This window comes from Salvelinus sp. IW2-2015, linkage group LG11 (assembly GCF_002910315.2).
Source record: "Salvelinus sp. IW2-2015 linkage group LG11, ASM291031v2, whole genome shotgun sequence".
Classification (NCBI taxonomy): domain Eukaryota; kingdom Metazoa; phylum Chordata; class Actinopteri; order Salmoniformes; family Salmonidae; genus Salvelinus; species Salvelinus sp. IW2-2015.
In genome coordinates, this window is record NC_036851.1 from 8,891,060 (window position 1) to 8,910,024 (window position 18,965).

At 39.4% G+C, this 18,965-nt stretch overlaps 1 protein-coding gene across 3 annotated transcripts in view; it reads right to left on the reverse strand.

Moving 5' to 3' along the window:
* The window catches only part of LOC111969743 (chemokine-like protein TAFA-2), a 197,490-nt gene that overhangs the window by 122,933 nt on the left and 55,592 nt on the right, over positions 1 to 18,965 (reverse strand). The window lies entirely within an intron of this gene.

Sequence of the window (18,965 nt, forward strand, 5' to 3'; positions counted from 1 at the left end):
AGAGGAAACAAGAGGCCTGGGGAGGTGTTGCATAAATGTGCATGGTCGCTTTCTAATTGATTTATTTATCAGGGTCTCCGCTCCTCTATTGACCGAATACTGTAATTCAGAATAAACATGGTTAGCTGGGTTGGATTCATTTTGCTATGTGATTTGTGTCCCCTCAACGACACAGATCTGGACAAACCATAAACAGCAGCATTTGCTTATGGGCATTTCCATGTACAAAAAGAAAACATGAGCACTAATGTGAAGATCATAGGAGCACATGAAATATATTACCCGATTCAGGATACTAGGCGTATGTTGCAAGTCACAACTTCACAGGAGAGCCGCTTAAACCTTATTTTTTTATTAAAATGCATTTTTGGGCCGAAATTCCTTCTCAAACATGTGAACTTTCTTTGTTAAATTGTTAAATTAAAAGCCTAGTTGGTTTAGCCAAAGAAAAAGACAGGAACCTTCCCGCTAGCCATGATTGGCTGAGATAATGAGTGGGCTGGACATGCCGAGAGATAAGTTTGATTGGTCTGCGGTGTTGCATCTTGTGTCTATAAAATGAGCTGATCGTTATGTGTAGATAMTCCTTTCTACCGCAGTTTTTTCTAAAGATATAATGTTAGCCATGGAGAACTGCAAATATGTTGCTACTGCTCTCAATAACATTGTTGCCCTGAATTTATCAGGCACTATCGACAAAAGTCAGTGGGAAAAAATTGTGATGGACTACTTTCTGGATGACAATTGTGCCATGCTGACTCGCTCTGACTCTCAGATGATGAGGAAATMCCTGATTTAGGTCAAAACATTTTCATTGAAGAAGACATTGTAGAGTCTTCTGATGACAGTGATGGGGAAGAAACGGCGATCAACAGTATTGCTGTCACGTAAGTCGTTTYGAAATCAGTGGAACACAACGGGCCAAACAAGCTGTGCAAACTAAACGGAAATGACACAGGACGTCTTATTTATTGAAAGGTGTTGCAGTCTGCCGTGAAGGTTTCATCCATGTATATGGGTAAGAATCTAGATACAGTTCCAGATGTTATACGTTTCTAATTTTGTCAGAAAGTTGTTTTCATTGCAAGTTAAGGCTTGYTGTCAGCTAGCCAGCTGGAGTTCAATGGCTGGCTTGCTAGCTAACGTTAACATTGAACCTAACTTATTTGGTTAACTTTAGCTATGACAATCGGTTTGTATTGCTAGTAACGTTACTCTATGGATTGGGATTATAGTTAATTTTTGTAGCTAGCTAACATTAACGTGACATGTCTAAACAAAAGACCCCAAGTTAAAGCTTGCTGTTAGCTAGCTAACGTTAGCCGAGGGTAGATGGCTGGCTTGCTAGCTAACATTAATTTCCGTGTATGAATTGTGTGTAACTTTAGTGATGTTTTCTCAGAATGCCATTTCACATTGCTAGTTATAGCCTAATGCTCAAATATTTGTATCTGGAATTTGTCTTTCAGAATTAGTAGAACACACCTGACTCTTCTCCACCAGTCATACAAGGAGAATGGTCTAACGCCTCCCATCAAAAAGAGAGCTGGCCCAAGCAAGCAAAGGCAGCGCAGTCATCAACTACATGCACCCTTTCTTCACCAACTACGAAGTTGAAGGAAACACGTGTGGACCTGAATTGTGATAACTGCAGTGACCAAAACAAGAACAAGTTTGTGCTCTGGTATTGTGCCTGGTGGACCATGTACAAGCACCACCAAAGTCTGGACCTTCACTTCCTGATCACAGGCCACACCAAGTTTGCCCCCGACTGGTGCTTYGGCCTCATCAAGCAGCACTTCAGAAAGACCAGAGTGAACACTGTCTGAGATTGCTGGTGTTGTGAAGGACAGCACTGTGATAGGGGTCAACATCCCACAGCTGGTTGGACTGGAGGATGGTATGGTGCTGGTGGAAAGCTATGGCTAGCAACAACATCTGACTCCGTACTTCAGGGCGCTGCCACAGATCAAGCAGTACCAGCACTTCAGGTGAAAATAATTTTCATTGCATTGCATGAGGTTATTCTTCTTATCTAAACTTGGGAGGTGAATTGATGTTGTGCAGGGTTGTAATGTCTTCTCAATTTGTTTTGTTATTTCCTGTTTTACAGCTTCGATGCTCTGGAGCCTGGTGTTGTTGTCGCCAAGGAGCGTTCGGACTGTTGGGACTAGGTTTCAGCTGCTACGTAACGCTGACATCCTTCCTCCCATAGATGGTCTGCATGTACAAGCACCACCTGGACTGGACACAGCTAGACAAACTTATGTTTTTGAGAAGATCAAGGAGTTTTGCGACGAAGAGGCTATGGACATCACATGCCCTGAGCCAAAGTCAAGGGCAGGACAGAAACAGGCTTTCGAATGTCGGATTCCCTTGTTCATGCTTGGTTCGGACGGACCATTCATCAGCACTATCTGCCTGCCTCTATTCAAATGACTCTCTCTTAATACACACGCCATACGTTGCTGCTCCATTTTTTTTGTCCTGCTGCTCAGCCACTTTACCCCTGATTGTATGCATACAACTACCTTGTCTATCACTGATATTGTTCTTGTACATACTGTATATTATTTTCTTTTGACACAAACTATTTCTGATATTGCTACTATGCAAGTAACCTTTTGACTGTACAATTTTCTGTAGAGACCCATCCACTTAGCAAGACTTAGCAAAATATTGATATATAAAATGAATATTGACATGTGTGGTCGTAACATGATTTTGTGACATACCACAACAATAGCATGTGACCGTATCAAGTGTCCACCACGCAAATAAATATATGGCACATTCACATAAATACACTACCGTTCAAAAGTTTGGGTTCACTTTAAAAATGTCCTTGTTTTCCATGAAAACATACGTGAAATGAGTTGCAAAATGAGAATAGGAAATATAGTCAAGACGTTGACAAGGTTATAAATAATGAAATAATCATTGTGTCCTTTCAAAGAATCCTCCATTTGCAGCAATTACAGCCTTGCAGACCTTTGGCATTCTAGTTGTCAATTTGTTGAGGTAATCTGAAGAGATTTCACCCCATGCTTCCTGAAGCACTTCCCACAAGTTGGATTGGCTTGATGGGCACTTCTTACGTACCATACGGTCAAGCTGCTCCCACAACAGCTCAATAGGGTTGAGATCCGGTGACTGTGCTGGCCACTCCATTATAGACAGAATAACAGCTGAATGCTTCTTCCCTAAATAGTTCTTGCATAGTTAGGAGCTGTGCACTGGGTCATTGTCCTGTTGTAGAAGGAAATTGGCTCCAATTAAGTGCCGTCCACAGGATATGGCATAGTAAAAGATCCCCTTTACCCTGTACAAATCTCCCACTTTACAACCACCAAAGCACCCCCAGACCATCACATTGCCTCCACCACAGGCTTGACAGATGGCGTCAAGCACTCCAGCGTCTTTTAATTTTTTCTGCATCTCACGAATGCTCTTCTTTGTGATCCGAACATCCGAACACAAAAACAAGGACATTTCTACGTGACCCCAAACTTTTGAACAGTTGTGTAAATGGCACATGTACAGTACATAAACAGATACATGTACACCTCATTCAGTTTTCAACTCAGKTTGCATGGCMTTAAYKTATGTATGGAATACTATGTGATAAGTGCATGTGTAACAGTATATAAAGTATGCTAATGTACTGGTGTGAAGGCATTTGAGCAGTGGTCAAAAGTGCTTAAGTAAAAATACTTTAAAGTACTACTTAAATATTTGGGGGGGGGGTTTCTACATTACTTTACTATTTCTATTTTTGGCAACTTTTACTTCACTACATTCTGATAGAAAATAATGTACTTTTTACTCCATACATTTTCCCTGACATCCAAAAGTACTTTTACAGGGATATTGTCCAATTCACACACTTATCAAGAGAACATCCCTACTGCATCTGATCATACTCACTAAACACAAATGCTTTGTTTGTAAATGATGTCTGAGTGTTGGAGTGTGCCGCTGGCTATCCGTCAATAAAAAAATAAAGAGAAAAAAATTGTAATTTTAAATGATTCATACTTTTACTCAAGTATGACAGTTTTAGTACTTTTTCCACCACTCGATGTGGCTGGGGGTTCTAGCATTTCTTTCACATGACCCATCAATTTTGAGAAGTGTGTCTGGGTAAGCGTCATCTAATATTTATCAAATATTTTTATCTGGCCCCTTTCTGTTTACCTGGAATGTTTCCTTATTGTAGGCTACTACCACTTTTAGACTTAATCTTTACTACACTACTCACATGACACATTGGGGCAGCAAGTAGCCTAGTGTTTAGAGCTTTTAGAGTCTCTACTTTTATCCAATGTAAAAAAAAAACTATTTCAAATTTTACTACATAAGACCGAATCCAGGTGGTGAGTCACATATGGTGTCAAATGACATCTACGGATCTAAATATTTTTAAAATTAATAGATATATAAATGCTTCGACCATTTTTTTTATCATAAACATGTGGTAAAACAAAGGCTTTGATTTCTGGTCAAACGGTTGGAAAAGGGGTCTTAAACAAAGTCGCAACATAATTGAATATAACATGTGTACAACATCTTAAGACCTACATCACTATACTGAGAGCTTTGCCATTTCTAAAATGATGTATTTAGGTGTTTTTTTTTTGCCTTTGTTCATTTCTTCAGGGCCCCCATTCTACACAACTAGAATAAGGATGTGATTTACTGTTTGGGGTTTCTCAAAAACAAGTGAAATCACACAAAAAACATGTCTGGCTGGATGGACCCTTCTATAAAAAGAAATAACATTTACATAACATTTATAGATTTGGTTGTAAAAGATAAAACTTCTCCYTTAAATCACAATAATGTTGAAGTAAAAACTAATATCAACATTTACAGGGATGTGATTTTAGAAAACATAAGAGGAAATTGTTTCTATAACTGTGCACAGTAAGTAGTCACCGCCCCCTTGAGTAAGGTCAGAGAGCGTGCCAGCATGATGGAACCGCCCCTTTTGAACGAACTGTATAAAATTATGGGTTAAGAATTAACATATTAGACCAGAGAGACGTAGAGCTGCAGCTCAAGTTTAAAGTTGTTTGAGCTCTGAATCTCAACACGAGGTAGAGATGAAAGTCTCTAAAGTCACCTCTCGGACAATCACTGGTATGGCTGATTAGCTGTCCTAAGTAAAGTATCTAGAGAAGTGAATTTAACTGGGACCATTCTATTACTCTCTTCAAACCATCACATTACGCTACTCTCATCACCCCACTGGGAACCATCGACACGGCTGGCTAGCCTATCTTCAAAGAAGCATCTTCCAGAGCGAATGGAAGTAGAATCAACTATGTAGTTCTGTTCAGGACTACATGACAAGTCACCGGATACCGGACAACTACAAAGAACGACAACAGTATGAGACTTGTCGAAACCATTTTGGAAAATCAGAGCCTGACAGGCGTGTCACATAAAGGCCTGACTCCCTTTCCAAGGCGGACCGGTTCCAACAAAAATATACGAAGAACCAAGACATATCATGTAAATACATTCATGATTTCTTACTCAAAGAGGGCCCCCCACCCCTCCCTCCCCCCTCGCCTGTACAGTGGCTTGCGAAAGTATTTACCCCCTTGGCATTTTTCCAATTTTGTTGCCTTTCAACCTTGAATTAAAATAGATTTTTGGGGGGTTTGTATCATTTGATTTAGACAACATGCCTACCACTTTGAAGATGCTAAATATTTTTTGGGGTGAAACAAACAAGAAGACAAAAGAAAACGGAAAACTTGAGCGTGCATAACTATTCACCGCCCCAAAGTCAATACTTTGTAGAGCCACCTTTTGCAGCAATTACTGCTTACTCCTTAAACCACTCGAGTGTTGCTTTTGCAGTATGCTTAGGGCCATTGTCCTGCTGGAAGGTGATCCTCCGTTCCAGTCTCAAATCTCTGGAAGACTGAAACAGGTTTCCCTCAAGAATGTCCCTGTATTTAGCACCATCCATCATTCCTTAAATTCTGACCAGTTTCCCAGTCCCTACCGATGACAAACATCCCCACAGCATGATGCTGCCACCACCATGCTTCACTGTARGGATGGTGTTCTCACGGTGATGAGAGGTGTTGGGTTYGTGCCAGACACAGCGTTTTCCTTGATGGCCAAAAAGCWAMATTTTWGTCTCATCTGACCAGAGAACATTCTTCCATATGTTTGGGGAGTCTCCCACACGCCTTTTGGCGAACACCAAACATGTTTGCTTATTTTCTTCTGGCCACTCTTCTGTAAAGCCCAGCTCTGTGGAGTGTACGGCTTAAAGTGGTCCTACGGACAGATACTCCAATCTCCGCTGTGGAGCTTTGCAGCTCCTTCAGGGTTATCTTTGGTCTCTTTGTTGCCTCTCTGATTAATGCCTCCTTGCCTGGTCCATGAGTTTTAGTGAGCGGCCCTCTCTTGGCAGGTTTCTTTCCATTTTTTAATAATGGATTTAATGGTGCTCCGTGGATTTCAAAATKTCGGATATTTTTTTTATAACCCAACGCTGATCTATACTTTTCCACAACTTTGTCCCTGACCTGTTTGGAGAGCTCCTTGGTCTTCATGGTGTCGCTTGCTTGGTGGTACCCCTTGCTTAGTGGTGTTGCAGACTCTGGGTCCTTTCAGAACAGGTGTATATATACTGAGATCATGTGACAGCTCATGTGACAGCTCACTTAAATAAAGTCCACCTGTGTGCAATCTAACTAGATATGTGACTTCTGAAGGTAATTGTTTGCACCAGATCTTATTTAGGGGCTTCATAGCAAAGTGGGTGAATATGCACACACCACTTTTGTTTTATTTATAAAAATAATTATTTGTTGCATTTCACTTCACCAATTTGAACTATTTTGTGTATGTCCATTCCATGAAATACAAATAAAAATCTATTTTAATGAAAGGTTGTAATACAACAAAATAGGAAAAACTTATTGCAAGGCACTATATACTTTTGCAAGGCACTATATGTTTATCCTGTGTTACCATTTAGTTAGCTAGTAAAAAAATTATTCAACCAATTTCTGTAGAATTGAAGCATAAGTGTCACGCCCTGACCGTAGAAATCTTTTTATTTGTAATGACAGATTTCCTCCTCTTCATCTGAAGAGGAGGTGTAGCAGGGATCGGACCAAAGCGCAGCATGGTTAGTGTTCATCATGTTTAATAACGACAAAAAACGTGAACACTACAAAATACAAAAACAACAAATGTGAAAAACCGAAACAGTCCTATCTGGTGCATAGACATAAAGATAGAAGACAACCACCCACAAAACCCAACACAAAACAGGCTACCTAAATATGGTTCCCAATCAGAGACAATGACTAACACCTGCCTCTGATTGAGAACCATATCAGGCCAAGCATAGAAACGGGAAAAAACTAGACACACAACATAGAATGCCCACTCAGCTCACGTCCTGACCAACACTAAAACAACAAAAACACAAAAGAACTATGGTCAGAACGTGACATTATTCTCTATGTTTGGTTGGTCAGGGTGTGACTCGGGTGGGAAACTCTATGTTCTTTGTTTCTATGTTTTGGCCGGGTATGGTTCTCAATCAGGGACAGCTGTCTATCGTTGTCTCTGATTGGGAATCATACTTAGGCAGCCTTTTTTCCTTTGGTGTTTGTGGGTAGTTGTCTTTGTTAGTGGCCTGTATAGCCCTAGTAAGCTTCACGTTCGTTTTCGGTGTTTCTTCTTTTGTTGGCGACATTTATAATAAAGAAAAATGTACGCTCACCACGATGCACCTTGGTCCRGTCATTTCCACGAAGACAGCRATYGTGACAATAAGTACGGCTCTGGTTTTTGCAGATGCAAGGAGGTTGCGACTGTTCAGAATGATGATGTGATACGAGGTTATGATTAATAATTTGACTGTTTATAGATGTTATAGGTAGACCTTTAGAGTTTGGGAGATGGTAACTCTTTAAAGAACCGCTCTCGTGGTGCCCCAATTCCTAATGAGTTGATTTTTACATGATTAATGTAATCGAGTAGTAATTTAACATAGTTAGTTGATAACATTAATTAACAGATTAATGTTTAAAGTAAAATCACGACACATTTCCCTTTGCTTATTTGAGCTGTTCTTGCCATAATATGGACTTGGTATTTAACAAAATAGGGCTATCTTATGTATACCACCCCTACCTTGTCACAACACAACTGTTTGGCTCAAACGCAATAAGAAGGAAAGGGATTCCACAAATTAACTTTTAACAAGGCACACCTGTTAATTGAAATGCATTCTAGGTGACTCCCTCTTGAAGCTGGTTGAGAGAACTCCAAGAGTGTGCAAAGCTGTCATCAAGGCAAAGGGTGGCTACTTTGMAGAATCTCAAATATAAAATATATTTCAATTTGTTTAACACTTTATTGGTTACTACATGATTCCATGTGTGTTATTTCATAGTTTTGATGTCTTCACTATTATTCTATAATGTAGAAAATAGTAACAGTAAAGAAAAACCCTTGAATGGGTAGGTGTTCTAAAACTTTTGACAGGCAGTGTATATATCACAGAATGGGTCCATGTTTTGTTCTGTTTATCATTCAATGCCTGTTATGATAATGTTTACATATCCAACTACAATTTCAAGTTGAGTATACAATGGAATGGAAAATACATTATTACAATGTACAGAAAGCCCACTTAATCATTATAGTCTACTCCTGTGCTCATGGTCCTAATCACACATTGACTACTGAGAGTTCCCAGTGTTTCAATATGTTTGAGGGGGGGCACATTGACAATTGAAATGTTATGGGAGTGCTCATGAGCACCACTGAAGTTAGGACCATGTCTGTGTTCTATCTTACAGTATGCACATTCTGTTACAGGAACACTGGTGTTATTGTTAGGAGAATACAAGCTAACTAGTAATTGTGTAGTCCATACACATCAACGGTGTAATAGCTGGATGCATTTTGATAATACTAAATAAATAATGAGGAACATACAGTAGAATTACATGATATGTATACATGCAAGATGTTTATTGATAGGCAATGCATTTTTTTWTWTTTTTATTGTGTTACTTTTATTTAACCAGGSATTTGTAATAAAGAGCAAGGATGCATGATAAACAGAGTCAGTCTCTGTAAGACAGAGGAGGTTGCATGCATAATACAACAAGTCACCATAATCAAATACAGAGAGAAAAGTGGCCTGAACAAGCTTATTTCTAGCCTTAAGCGGGAAGCAAGCCTTATTACGATTTGGTACAGAGTATAATTTATGATTTGACAGAGTGAATGATCTGAACAAGTGACAGCCTTATTCTAACCGGCTCATCAAAACAATGTGCAACAAGTTGGGCTCTTGTTTTAGTAACTAGCTATATTGCTATAAAGGTATTGGTCCACCTTCTAGCTAGTGTCCATCAGGCAATATTTGCTTTCTTTGGCTCTCTACAAAGAGAGACCACTAGTGGGGATACTAGTTAATATTACAGCTAGGTTGTTCCATCTGTTGTTTAGTTAACTAGCCAGGTAGTTAACAAGYTAGCTAAATTTCAAGTACAGATATTAACTAACTACTTACTTAACCTTACTCTTCAGATAATTAGGTTATCAGAAAACTGATGAATGGTAGCTAGCTAGCATAGTTACAGGTACTCTATGCTTGAAACAACTTTGGAACCAATTAATCACAGTTGCTAATAGTTACCGGTTGCTATCTGGCTAGCTAGCTAGCCATTTCACATCCGTTACACATGTACACATATTCATGAAATACAATAGATGGATGTAATAACCCCCACACACACCTGGCTATTTTGATGGGGCATGTAATAATCCAGCCAAAGTGGAGTCTTTTATTTAGCTAGCTACACAATGAACCAGCATAATCCCAACATACTACTACCAATACAAACATTGTCAAAGCTGTAGTATCAATCTGCAGGTAGCTAAAGCTAACAAACTAGGTTCAACGTTAACTAGCTAACATTAGGCTATAACTAGCAATGCAAATGGTTTTCTGATTAGAACAATATTACTACACAGATCATACACGTAACGTTCGCTAGCTAACAGTATGCTATCACTTTTTACAACTGATCTGTAAATAGCGCCTGCTAAATTCAGGGCATCAATGTTGTTGAGAAAAGTAGCAACACTTTTGTAATTCTCGATGGCTAACGTTATATCTTTCAAAAACAGCACGGTAGAAAGTACTGTCAACACATACTGAACAGTTCACGTTACAGACAGAAGCAGGCTACATGTCAGACCAATCCAAACTCATCTCCCGACATGTCCAGCCCATCCATTATCTCAGCCAATCATGACTAGTAGGGAGGTTCCTGTCATTTTCCATAATTTAACAATTTTATTTGTAATTATGGATGGAATACAAGTTTGTTWTTAAAGCACAAGAAAGGTCCCGTTTCAGAAGGCATTTCTGCCAAAAGAAAAATGCATTTTGATTTAAAAAWATTATGTTTACGTTCTAATCCCTCTCCTGGGAAGTAATGACGTGCGACATGCGCCTAGTTTCCTGAAATGAGTCACATTTGGGCTGTGCACACGGAGGAAGGTGGAGATGTGTACGCCCGATTAATCAATATTTATAAGGAGCAATATGTCGGTGTTCATAGGGTGGAACTAAACAAGAATTTCCACACTAGGACAGGAATTATGTTGAAATAGTAGCGGCAACTTCCTCTGGAGGGGTCCTTTAATAGAGTTGCTGGAAAATGTGTTCACATAAAAAAACTGACAGAGATTTTACCGTCATTCTGTTACAAAACTTTACATCTGCACTGTTCTTCAAGCAAATGTGTTTTTGTAAAATTTTCTGTGGAAAATGTTAAAAGTAGTCCTTGTGCATATAATTGTACGGTTTCTTTAACTTTGYAATCAATGTTTTTTGTTTGGCACACTTACAGTGGAATTTTCTGTTACAGTGGAATTTTCCTTACACTAACAAGTGTGCTGTAATGAAGTGAACAAGATTAGTAAATCCTTGGCAGCATAGGGCTATAGAGGTTTCTATAGCTATAATGACATTGCAATGACAGGAAATAAAATAAATGTATAGAGAATCAAATGAAAATATCCATATTTTGAAGTACTGTAGGATGTGTCATGAATAATGTTTTGAGTTGTTGATTATTTGGTAGATTTTTGAGGGGAGAAATGGAAAAGCAGCCAAATCATTGGTGCCTGTAAGATGAGGGCTGAAATGTATATTAGCCCAAAAGCAAAAAATCGTTGTAAACTGTCAGGAGGATTAGGCAAACATGACAGATAAGATGAGGTCTATTTCAAGACAGAATTAAGATAGCCTCATGAGAGTCAAAAGATAGTAAACAGAAAAATCTTGAATATATTTACTGTACTTTAATCAGTGTTTAACATCTGACAACTAGCTTGACTTAGAACATGACACAGTATGAAACATATACTGTAACCTCAGTAATGAGGTGGTGAGGTGTGTAATTTAAAACATTTTTTTTACAGTATATTTATTGCCATTTTTTACAATTTAAAGATCATCAGCAAAATGACAGATAATGCCCCGTTATTCCTTCCACCTACACAAAAAAAGGTGGAAGGAATAACGGGAGCACATCGTGCAAAACCCTTCCCTCCCCAACACATGAACACGCCCTTCCCTCCTCTCTACCGGTAATAGCTTCAATGAATAACAACAACAAAAATGAAACAGAATGACCCTCACATCCAATGCTAGAAAATATATTATTCAACACAAAAACAAATAATAATAATAATAATACATTAATGAAGAAAATAATAATGAGGCAGCTAAGGTGAAACTGCTGAAAATCCCCCAAGACGTCAGTAAATTCAAAAGGATCTAGTGGTACAGTCATATTAGTGACCTGTGATAAGATCTGTATAATGTCTTCCCAATAATTGCCTAGTTCAGGGCAGGACAAAAAAATATGCATAAGTGTGCCCAGCCCCGTTTTACACCTTGAGCAAAATGTTGAACATTTAGAATTTATCTTATTCAGTCTCTCTGGTGTAAAGTAGACCCTATGTACAATATTGACTTGCATCAACTTGTGCCTTGTGTTAAATGAAAGACGCTGAGCATCTAAAAAGAGCTTTCGCCATTTCTCATCTTCAAAAATGAGACCAAGGTCATCATGCCACTTCGTGCAAGCCTTCAGAGCTTCATCATTCCCTAACAAAACTTGAAGACATGTAAGAAATTAAACCTTTTACCCCTTTCCTCTCCAGCCAGTTTATCAGTTATAGGTTAGTAAATCTGAATCCTACCTCCCTGCTGAGTGGCAATATAATGCCTAACCTGTAGGTACTTGAAGAAATTAGTTTGAGGTAACTGAAAATGAGATGCCAGTTGTTGAAAGGATAGTAGTTCACCTTCTCTATACAGGTTACCAAATGTTTTAATTCCATTTTTGAACCAAGAAAATGTAATATCATCTCTCGGGGCTTTGGATAAGATGGGGTTATTATAGAAAGGTGTTTGTTCATATATAGATCTAAGCCCTTCTGTTTGTTTACGGACCTCAATCCATATATTTAAAGTGTTTTTAATGAAAGGGTTGTTTATGAGACCTAGCAAAGCTTTAAGTGGGCTGATACCAAGGTATAGATGCCAATGAAACAGGGGTAAGACACTCTTCTGCTATCTGCCTCAAAGAGGGTAAACGTGTTGTTGAACCTTGCCATACCCACACAGCCCTTAACTGAGATGCCCAGTAATACAACTGGAAGTCAGGTAGAGTAAGCCCTCCTTCTGAGTATGGTTTGCATAAAGTTGTGAGTTTCACTGTGGGGGGTTTCCTTTTACACAGAAATGAAAAGACCTTCCTATTAAGTTGTTCGAAAAAAACTTTGGGAATAGGAAAGGGAAAGGTTTGAAAAAGGTACACGAATTTTGGTAATGTATTCATCTTCCCACAATTGACCCGCCCAATAATAGAAATTGGTAAATCCTGCCATCTATCCAATTCTTCCCCAAACTTTTTGAGAAGTGGAGTATAGTTCAGTTGACGTGTTTGCAATTCTAGATATGTCATTTTCTGAGGTCTCCAATAAAATGGATGGTCTAAGATTGGGTTCTGCATAGATGCCCTGTTAAAAGGCATGATTATACTCTTCAATAGTTTTTTTTATATCCTGAAAAGGTCCCATATTCTTTCAGCATGTCAACTAAGGCTCGGAGTGAAATTACTGGTTTAGTGAGGTAAAGCAAAATGTCATCAGCATTTAACGAGACCAGATGTTCACGCCCACTTGTACAAACACCATGGATGGATGGTTGATATCTTAAAGCTTCTGCCAGTGGCTCGATAAACAAAGAGGAAATGAGAGGACTAGCGGGACAACCCTGTCTTGTGCCACATGATAGGGAGAACTAGGAGGAAACATTTCCATTAGTCAGGGTCTGAGCTACCGGACATTTGTACATCCATCTAATAATCAGACCCACATACAATAGGTCTGGTTCAATATTCATCCTCACTAAAAAAGGTAGTTTCATTCTATGTTGTCAAAAGCTTTTTCTGCATCTAATGAAGCCACCACTACAGTTGCTTGGTCATAATGCATAATATTAAATAATCTTCTGATATTATCAGGAGATGAGCGGTTTCTTACAAAGCCTGTTTARTCCATATCAACCAAGTCAGGAAGAACCTTACCTAGTCTAAGATCTCTGAGTTTTGCAAGAATCTTACATGAAATGTTCAATAAAAGATACTGGTCTATACGGCCCACAAAGCAGAGGATCTTTCCCAGGTTTTAACAAAACTGTGATCAGTGCTTGTTCAAGTGTGTCTGGGAGCTTTTCTGTCTCTATGGCATAATTAAACATATTGCAAAGAGGCTCAATTAGTTTGGGTAAAAAGGATCGATAGAATTCAATAGGGAATTCATCTAACCCTGGTGATTTTCCCCCAGAAGTGTTGAAAATGGTTTCCCTAATTTCGTCAGATGTGATCTCTTTCTCCAATTACTCTCTATCCTCATCAGTTAAAGCTTGTAAATTGACTTTGTTCAAAAACTTCCCCTTCAGACTTGTACAATGTTTCATAAAACTCCCTAAAGACTAGACTAATTTCCTCAGGAACCTGAACAACTGTGTTATCGGGCTGCTTAATAGAGCTAATAACTCTACTAGTTTCCTCTTCGCCTTATCTGTGAAGCAAGCAACTTTAATGCTTTATCTCCATGTTCATAGTAGTTTTGTCTTGTTCTCCTAAGTGTGTTTTCTGCTTTGTGGGTCGTCAGGGTGTTCTATAAAAAATTTGGTAGAGTTGAGTCGTTAAATGTTATACTACGTTCATTTTCCAGATCTCTAATTTCTTTCTCCAACAAATCTACTTGAACCTTATACATCTTACAAGCACCTGAACTAAACAAAATGATTTGCCCCCTCAGATATAAAAGGAGAGCTTCCCATAAAATTAGCGGGGAGGCAGAGCTGTTACTGGTGCTAAAATAATATGTTGATATGAGTGTTCAGAAATGTTACAAATGTGGCATTAATTAGTAAGTATGTGCCAAACCTCCACCTTCTTGAGGGTGGTTGTGTTTTACTGACTGGTAATGAAGCCAGCAGGGCTGAATGATATACATCTTGGTAAATACTTATACCCAGTAGTTAAACTTCCCTTGCCTGCAGGAAAATAAATAAGTTGATTCTAGAGTAACTGTTATGGACAGGGGAGTAAAATTAGTATCATTTAACCTTTTGTTGTGAAATCGCCATATGTCTACAAGTCCAAAGTCTTTCATTTCTGCTTTTAACATTTTAGCTGCCTGTGTGAGGTTGATACTATTAGAGGAAGATCTATCACTGGAAGGGTCCAGTACCAAGTTAAAGTCCCCTGCCGTTATTATCTCTGATGAGGAGCACGTTAACTTAATAAAGATGTCTTGGTAAAATGTAGGATCATCATAGTTAGGCCYATACACATTCAYAATGGTAATGGGCTCAGTGTTAATGAAACATTGAATGATGACAAACCTACCCCCTTTGTCTTTAATCTGAGATTGTAGCTGAAAGGAGCAATGCTTATTAATGAGAATGGCCACCCCTCTTGCCCGAGAGGGGAAAGATGAATGGTACACTTGACCAACCCACTCTCTCTTCAGTTTATCATGCTCAGAGTCAGTCAGGTGTGTCTCCTGAAGAAGATCTATATCAACCGTATGCTGCTTTAGATCATTCACAATGCGTTTGCGCTTGACTGGGCATTTAGTAAATGTATAGTTATTAGGTGCCGACATTTTTAAAGAAAATAAGAAAGAGGGAAAAAGATAGAAACAAAATTGCGTTGAGCGTATACAAATTGTACCAAATGAAATCATGAAAGTATAAAATAGTAAACATCTCGTAAGCTAATACCCTGGCACTACCACTAACCCACCCAACCTCCTTGTAAYGGCATTCAGAAGAAGAAGGTGAGGACCAAGGTGCAGCGTGATACGTGTTCCTATTATTTAATCGAAACTGAACACTAAATACAAAATAACAAAAGGAATAACTGAAACAGTTCTGACAAGTGATACAAACACTAAACAGAAAAATAACCACCCACAACTAACAGTGGGAAAACAGGCTACCTAAGTATGGTTCTCAATCAGAGACAACGATAGACAGCTGCCTCTGATTGGGAACCATACCAGGCCAAAACATAGAAATACAAAACCTAGACATACAAACATAGAATGTCCACCCACATCACACCCTGACCAAACAAAAAATAGAAACATACAAAGCAATCTACGGTCAGGGCGTGACACTCCTCCCCAACTGAGGGAGTTAAAGAACCCATATCCTTAGACGCTAGTCTTTAAGATAGATGTACCTGCTATGCATAGCATCGCCTGAATTAGGTTAATTCTAAATTATATGTATATGGCATTAAAAGTGCATTGACTGTTCCCTGTAACATGAAAATGTTGTCGTCGAGTAACAAAATATAATTTGAATCAAAGCGACAAACATAGGCAACAATAATGACCAGACTATTTAGCCCCACTATAGCATGTCAACAACAAAAAGTACACCCAAATGTCAACCATTCGGCATTCCCCAAGGCGCCCTGAAACCTGTGCCTCGCGGCGACAAAAGCCATGACCACAAACGCACCCAAGCAGCACAGGAAAAAATACATAAAACTATGATGAATAAATGAAAACCTTTACCAGACGATAACTATCATCCCTCAAATATAAAATAGGGACAGTTAGTTAAACGATCACCATCATCCTGAGCATGTACGCACACACACAACTATAAAGCTATCAGCTAGCTGGCAATTAGGCGGCCAGCCTAAGCCTAAGTGTGTAGCTTATCCCTGCCTCGGCATCACTAACGCTAACATACATCACTAACAATAAACAAGCCAGCCAACGTAATAAAGTAATATAAACAACATAGTTAGTCTTGAAATCCAGTCTAAAGCCACATAACTATCTAACCAGACCGGACTGGACCTCTATGAGTAAAATAAAAGTATATAGAAAGAATGTAACTGCCTGGCATAGTGTGGTTGTAGCTATAGTCACACCCGTGTAAACTTAGCGAGCTGGTTAAATAGTGCAGCCAACATTAGCTATGATCCAACATTACAGTACCTCGCCAGTCATTATCACACTAGCCATCTAGCCAGCCAGGCATGCCAGCCAGTCGATCCTATGAGTCATTTCATTGTATCCTCTAAATAGGCATGCTCCTGCATGGGGCTTGTTTGCTCTCCGGGCTTTGAGAAATTTAACTGCTGTGGGGGACTGTTGACTGCTGTCTCCCAGGCCTCATCTCTCCTCCTCATCTCTCCTCTCCTGCTGTAGACTGTCTGTCTGTCTGTCTGTCCTGCAAAGTTATTTATGTTGTTGTTCGGTCGGTTTGGCATATCAAGGAAATATGGACAAACCTGCAAAAAAGAAAAAAACTGTGCAGCTACAACAAACAATGGGAAGCAAAAAAGACGCGGGTGACTCGACAAAAGCTTTCTGTACTTTATGCCGTCAGGAATTCTCAATTGGCCATGGAGGGGAGAATGACCTAACTCAGCATGCATCCACAGAAATACACAATATGGCGACGCTAGCTAAAGGGGCTAGCAATATCGGTGCATTCTTCGTGACGTCTMCTGCGGGAAAATGACAAAATCGCGGCAAGTGAAGCCTTGTATGTGTACCACACGGTTAAACACGGACTCAGCTACAACGGCACCGACTGTCTTGTTAAGCTCARCGGTGCTTTTGTTTCATGACTCAAATGTTGTGACGAAGATGCACTTGGGAAGAACGAAAGCTGAGATGATTACAATGAATGTTTTAGGACCAAATACTCTGCGGGATATTTTGGATGATCTGTCCCCGACCGAAGGTGAGTACATGTATTTCTCAGTTGCCAGTGATGCCTCAAACAAGGTAAATAGAAGCATGTCTCCAGTGTGTGTGAGATATTTCTCTGTGTCTGATGGAGTGCAGTGCAAGTTACTTTACTTTTATGAAGACAGTGATGAAACTGCATATGGCATACATCAAGCTCAGAGAGCAACTGCGTGCATTTTTTTGCCTTTGTTGACATTGAGTGGCGTGAAATTCTGCAACATGTTTGCACACAATGGCTCTCTCTTCATCCAGCTGTCGATCGTCTCCTGCAAAAGCTGGCCAGCTCTTACTTTATACTTCAGGTCCCTTGGGGAGACCTGTCCTGTGGCACTGAAGAGTATTTTTGAGTGTGAAGAAAAAACGGAAGCTGCTGAGATTTATCTGTGTTTTTTCCGCAACGTGGGGTGTGTTCTTGACCAACTCGTAAAAAAGCTGGAGGAAACAACGCACTGCATCACAGATGTTTACGAGGAAGTCCAACATTTCAAAATGAAGATTCTTCAGCAAGAACAGGACAGCTTTTTTGGATACCAGACCAAGCAGCTGATGGACAAACAATTGTCAGCACAAAGGTCCAAGCAGCAACAGGACTTTGTGAAGTTCTATGACACTGTCATTACATACATTGGACAAGTGGTTTGATTTCACACCAGAAAATGTATTGGTGAAATTGAAACCGATCAGCCTCTATGAGGAGCTCTCCTTCACTGACCTGGAGCAGGTGGTGGTTGCCCTCAAAATGACAGAGACAGTCAGTATGGACCAACTCTATGAAGAGTATTGTGCTAGCCAGGAGAAAATATAGAAAGCCAGACAGGATACCACAAAATCCACCAGTGAGAAGTGGGTGGCAGTTTTCCAAAACCTAGGGAAAGCCAACTTGATCAACATGTTCAGGATTGTCTCATTTGTYCTCAGTGTGCCAGGCTCAAATGCCTTTGTAGAGAGGATTTTCTCTCTGATKACCATTAAATGGTCARACTCAAGAAACMGATGYAGCACAGAGGCTCTGTGACAGAGCTGATCAAAAATGAACTTCAAATATCTGTGAACTGTGACTTGTCATGTAAGGACTTCTCTCTGGCTATGCAAAAGGACAAAGGACTGCTTGAATCAGTCAAGAGCAGCAAAAAATATCCATGGAAAAAGTAGACTTGGTGAGTGACTCATRCCTGTCTTTTCCTCTTTTGCATTTGAAATGTTTATWATTTTTTGCTATAAAAATCCAAATKGTGATTTCTTTGATCTTTTGATATTTTGAGGTTTATTCACAGAAATTTACATAATGATACAATTTTAGCAAAGCTAWAGACTAAATAKAATATACAAATGTTTTGCCTTTCCAATTGAATAKGAATATGAATATACGCACACAATTCATTCACACAACACCATACCCACACCGCCRTGACACCGCGCACTGGCAYGCCACCTTTTGTCCCTTATTTGGTAGTGAGAAAGTTGGCAACCCTAGTCTGTCTGTGTCTCTGCCACAGTCTCAATATCACCTCCTCCAGGAGACATACAACGGAGAGAAATACCTAAACCTCTATTCTCATTACTAGTTGGTAGCAGGGTTGAAAGATAAGGAA